This window comes from Oncorhynchus clarkii, chromosome 26, assembly GCF_045791955.1.
Source record: "Oncorhynchus clarkii lewisi isolate Uvic-CL-2024 chromosome 26, UVic_Ocla_1.0, whole genome shotgun sequence".
In the NCBI taxonomy this organism is placed as follows: Eukaryota; Metazoa; Chordata; class Actinopteri; order Salmoniformes; family Salmonidae; genus Oncorhynchus; species Oncorhynchus clarkii.
In genome coordinates, this window is record NC_092172.1 from 29,789,456 (window position 1) to 29,795,844 (window position 6,389).

A 6,389-nucleotide genomic window follows, 5' to 3' on the forward strand; every position below is an offset into this window, starting at 1 on the left:
CAGAATTAGTTTTTCCCCATACTAGGGCTTCATTACAGACAGAACAACTCCTCTGTTTCATCAGCTGTCTGTGTGGCTGGTCTCAGACGATCCCACTGGTGAAGAAGCCAGATGTGGAGGTCCTGGGCTGGCATGATTACACGTTGTCTGTGGTTGTGAGGACGGTTGGATGTACTGCCAAATTCTCAAAAATGATGTTGGAGGCAGCTTATGGTAGAGAAATTAACATTCAATTCTCTGGCAAAAGCTCTGGTGGACATTCCTGCAGTCAGCATGCCAATTGCATGCTCCCTCAAAATTGAGACATCTGTGGCATTGTATTGTGTGACCTAAACTGCACATTTTAGAGTGGCCTTTTATTGTCCCCAGCACAAGGTGCATCTGTGTAATGATCATGCTGTTTAATCAGCTTCTTGATATGACACACCTGTCAGGTGGATGGATTATCTTGACAGAGGAGAAATACTCACTAAAAAGGATGTAAACAAATTTGTTCACAACATTTTGGGGATCTTGTTGGGTTTACATGTATTTATATTTTTGTTCAGTATAATTGCCATCAGCACTTCTGATTTGAGCAGTTCATTGACATTGACACACAACTCTAAGGAAATGAGAGACGTGGACGCAGAATATTGCGGGTCCCCAGTGCTTAATAGCTACAGGAATTTCTTTATCTTCGTTTTATTTTAACCCAGCACCGGGATTGTGTGGAATGTGCATAACACATTATTTTTCTTCATCGACAAACAAGTCTGCCTTATGTGTGTGAGAGTGTGCATCTGCGTGCATTGAGTTTGCATGTGTGTGTGTGTGTGTGTGTGTGTGTGTGTGTGTGTACCTGACACCTGCAGTTGACACACAGGTCTGACTCGTAGGGTCCACATGGTGTTCCATCCATCACTCTCTCTGCGGGGAATCTCTCCCCACAGGGGAATAGAACAGGGCACACGGCTTCTCTACAGAGGGAACACAAAGGGGGTTAATGATGGGGGAACAGAACAGGGCACACAGCTTCTCTACAGAGGGAACACAAAGGGGGTTAATGATGGGGGAACAGAACAGGGCACACAGCTTCTCTACAGAGGGAACACACAGGGGGATAATAGCCTAGCGCAGTGGTCACCAGCCAGTCATTCGTGATCGTCTTGTTGATCTCTAAGGGATTCCTAGTCGATCACCAAACATTTCTGTAAAAAGCCCTACGATAAAGCCTTGCATTCCAACGTCTTTTATTTGTTTCGGACTGTCTGCGGTAGGTGCACTTGATTCGGCAGCCCTAGCTCTGGGAAGGCAAAGTGTTCCCATTTTGAACCATTCCATGTGTCTGAAGGTAGAAGGTAACTGAAGGTAACTGCTGGCCAATCAGATAGCTCAGATCACCTTGTCTGCACAGTTTCCTCGCGGCATAGACCGTAAAAAGAAGCCTTGAACACACAGGAAAGTTGATAATGTAAGATTTCAACACTTTTCAAACGTACATCTCTAAACGTACTAAAGTACATCTCCATCTAGTTGTCGCATCGTGGATAACTGTAGCATTTTAGCGAAGACTAACCCTTTTCCTAACCTTAACCTAATTCTCTTAACCTGCTGCGTTAATTCTAATAACCTGATGCGTTAATTCTCCTAACCTGCTGCGTTAGTTCTCCTAACCTGCCGGGTTAGTTCTCCTAACCTGCTGTGTTAATTCTCCTAACTTGCTGCATTAATTCTAATAAGCTGCTGTGTTAATTCTCCTAACCTGCTGCATTAGTTCTCCTGACCTGCTGCGTTAGTTCTCCTAACCTGCCGGGTTAGTTCTCCTAACCTGCTGTGTTAATTCTCCTAACCTGCTGCATTAATTCTAATAAGCTGCTGTGTTAATTCTCCTAACCTGCTGTGTTAGTTCTCCTAACCTGCTGCATTAATTCTCCTAACCTGCTGCATTAGTTCTCCTAACCTGCTGCGTTAGTTCTGATGTAGAAGCTGTCATTTTCGAGAAACCATCAATATCACAAGAGCAGGACGCGATCGAACCTGGTTATATCTAAACGCCATTGGTCAGATTTTTGCAACAAATTCACCAATCACGTTAGGTAGCCTAGCAGTTAGAGAAGCAAGCCAGCAACTGAAGGGTTGCCAGTTAAAATTCCCGCTCTGACATGACAAAATCTGATGGGAAGTGAGCCGGCAACCGGAGGGTTGCTGGTATTGAATTGTAGATGCCATTGCCTTCTGTTGTGCCCTTGAGCAAGGCACATAGCCCTCCACAACAACTGTTTTACGGGCTCCTAGTGTGGCAGCCCTCTGGTCCAATCTGTATATGTACCGGTATGTGTGTCTTTTGGGGGGGTTGGGATAAAATTGTACTCAAGGTCAGTTGGACCTTAAGTACAATTGACGAATAAAGTAATATTAAACATCTTCATCTTTTGTTTTGTATTCCCATTGTGATTGGTCTCTGAAAATTAGGAGGACGTTTTTGAAATAGATAAAATCCTCCTTCAATTTGCCATCTGTAAGCCATGATGAAGACTGGTAAGGCCCTGATGTGGCAAAAAGCCTTGGTTTTACCAATAATGAAGCGTTTTATCAACTTCCACTGCCCTCCAAGAGAGTTGCTGATATACTTTTCATGTTCAGGTTGCTCCTCAATTCATGCACCTTGTTTGGAGAGCGAGGTAGTGGCAGTGTTACCTTGCTAGGAACCATAGAAAGTCAGGGAGCCTGTTCGTCTTGTGTGTGTGAGTATAAAAAAACTTTTTAGAACTCTAGCCTAATCATGATTTTGAAAATGAGTCTGACCTCCTTGTTGTCCGTCTAGGACCAGGAAAGTGTTATTAGGCTGTGTGAGTCAAGTCATGTTTCAGATGTAAGGCTTCAGCCACTGTTTCTGTGCTCCAATATCAATTCTGTCTGTTGTTCAAGCATCAGCATCAAGCATCCATCCTCATCATCTTGACAAGAGCCTGTACAGGTGGCTTGTGTTGTGTCAATTCCCAGAATGAACTATTGGGTTTGTTCTTCTTTATTTGCAGTGAACTGTGTGGCTGTGGGAGTTACTCACGTTTCAGATGGCTTATTGTACATCACAATGCATTATATCACTAAACAAACCCAGGCACATTAGGCTAATTGATACTGTCACTGAGCAAATAGTTTTTGTCATGTGTTCAGTCAAATTTCCGAGGGGAAGTACATTTGAATGAAAAGATGAGTCACATACAATTTTTAGAACTGTCTGATTTCTTTTCATGTTGACAATTATTATGATTCATGGGTATTTTAAGCCTCTGTCAATGTTTGACCGATACTGCAACTGTGTTGCCTATCATTAATGTAGGTTACATGACAACAAGCACAGATCTACTGTCTTGTACAACATAATAAAAACCCTTATACAATTCCAGATATAGGTTTGCGAGTCATGGTGGCGCCCCAGCAATCACGTCACACTAAAAAGCTAGTATCCAGGGGGGGCTGGTTAAGGATTCCTTTAGAAGGTGAAACTGACACTATTATTTGGTTGTTTAAGCATTGATGGTTTTAGCTTTGACATATTTTGTTTCTCCAATATGTTTGACTCGCCCAGGGAGAGAGCGTCAGGGAGAGAACGCCAGGGAGAGAGCGCCAGGAAGAGAGCGCCAGGCAGAGAGCGCCAGGCAGAGAGTGTGTCGTGGCTCAAGATCTTCACAGAACACTCACTTGTTCCCACTGTGGATGAGAATAGTAGAGGTCCGTGCTGATAAGGGAAGGTGTTCTTTTCAAATGCCCACATTGTGGTGGTGTCAGTGTGAGCTTGTGAGTGGGTATGACGAAACGCACACACATACACACACATACACACACACGCGCGCACGCACACACACACACCACCAGTCCTGCCTTCATAATGGCAGATAAACATCTTTAGAATACAGCATACCAAGTTCTGTTCTCCTCAGAGAGAGCGAGAGAAGCTCAGCCAAAGCTCAGTAGACCAGTCTCAATCTTTCTGATTCAATATGTCTCACCAGCTCTGAGAAATAGATGTATGCCACAGGAGGTTGGTGGTACCTTAATTGGGGAGGACGGGTTTGTGGCGATAGCTGGAGCGGAATCAGTGGAATGGTATCAAATCCATCAAACACATGGCTTGATGCCATCCCATTTCTCCGTTCCAGACATTATTATGAGCCGTCCTCCCCTAGATAGTTTGTGTGTATGTATTGATATGTATGTGCTGTGACATGTGCTTTTTGTAAAAACATATTTTTAATGTAGTTCTGTCCTGTAGTGCTGTTGCCTATAAATGTTCTGTATTATGTCATGTTTTGTGTGGACCCCAGGAAGAGTAGCTGCTGCTTTTGCAACAGCTAATGGGGTCTTAATAAAATACCAAAAAATACCAATACCCTCAGCAGCTTCCACTGATGTATACACATGTTCCATTATCAACTCTTATCAAAATAGCCCAGTAACATTGTTGTTAACACTTATCACTAATAAGGCGTTATGGTAATAATGTACATTACTTTAGGCCTATATTACATTACACATCTGAAAACACATAATTAATCAATGAGTCCTTCAATAATTAGGAATTTATTCAAAAATGATGGTGGATACTTGAAATGTCACATATCATTTTGTGAATCACTTGCTATTGTAATTTTTCTAAACGCTTTGCCCTTTTGGCAAAGGGGCTCCTGAGTGGTGCAGCGGTCTAAGGCACTGCATATCAGTGGTAGAGGTGTCACTACAGACCCTGGTTCAATTCCAGGCTATATCACAACTGTCCGTGATTGGGAGTCCCATAGGGCGGTGCATAATTGGCCCAGCATTGTTAGGGTTTGGCCAGAGTAGGCTGTCATTGTAAATAAGAATTTGTTCTTAACTGACTTGCCTAGTTAAATAAAGCTTAAATTAAAAAAAAACCTCACTGGCATTCAACTTTGTTGAACTTGTTTTTGAAGAGGATCGTGTTGTCATGCTTCCCCTCCGACATATTAACTAGCAACTGAACGAGGGAAAGTTTGGAGCTTTGTTGTGAATCTAGAGACCATACATTACTTTTGGTAAGACATCCAGAGGCTCTATAAACTTCTCTCTTTGTGAATGTGCCATTTTTGTGGCAAGTTTTCTATTGTTGTTCCATCTTCATCTTCAGGCCTTCCACCATCTTGTTTCTGGGTATTTCCACAAGCAACAAGATCCAACATAGCTCTTTTATCTGAAGATATTTCCCATAGCATAACACTGAAAAAATCCAAGCTGATCTGGCTAATCTGAAATCCTCCCAGTTGTTGCTACCTCATAGAAAGACTGAATCAGAATACCTAACACTGTTATGTGCATCTACTACAGAAAGAGTGTTGAATGCTGGAATGTCAGTACAATCTCCATTATGTTCTGTTGTATAACTCACATGTACTCAAATAGGGGGTGCTTATTTGTCTTGTTTTGATCTAGCAACCTTTTGGTTTCTGTACCAACACTCTGACCGCTTGGCTACCTGCCACCCTAAAGCTATATAATTGTAGGCTATATCACAGGCCAGTCTTTTATACAGTATATACAATATACCGTATATGAACATGCATATATGATTATTATGACAATGCTTTTTGTCATTATGTTTCATATAATTTCCACAGATCCTCTGAAGGTGTCATGAATACATTGCTAGCATTTCCACAGCTCCTCAGAAGGTGTCATGAATACATTGCTAGCATTTCCACAGCTCCTCAGAAGACGTCATGAATACATCGTTACCAACCACCAACGTATGACTGCTGAAGACTATGAGATATGGCTCGAAATTATAGTGTGGTGGATATTATTTTCTGAGGAGAATATGATGACCAAAAGAACGTTAAATTGTTCAAAGTAGCCCGGGCTACATTATCATCTAATTAGTCCGTATTTATGTGATTCCAGCCATATTGAGCCTTTATGCTCTCATGAGAGTGGAACAGCGTGGAAGCAGATAGATCTGTATCAGAATGTCATCATTTCCTAAGCACAAGGCATTCTGGGTTTTGGTAGATTACCTCGCCCTTGACAGCCTCAACAGTGGCGGCGGGGACAAAATGGCCGCCTGCGACTTTTGGTGGATTAGAGATAAAAGTTGTTCCAAATGCCATCACTGTACTGTGACATTTAGCAGCCTGTGATGCTTTTCAAATAAATCTGAATAAATGGTCGGGAAATTACAATGTCTCTCAGCCAATTACAAATGAACATCACGCACAACAATGTGAGTTTAATAACCGATGGTGTAGCCTAGGCTAATGCCTCTAAAATGTCCTAATCGCTAACCGGTTGTAGTTATACACTTGCCACGTTCAACCAGTTAGCAAGTCGGAAACTTCAGAGTTCCAACTAGCACGTGAACGCGGCATATTTATGAAGGATTTGTCCTGGGA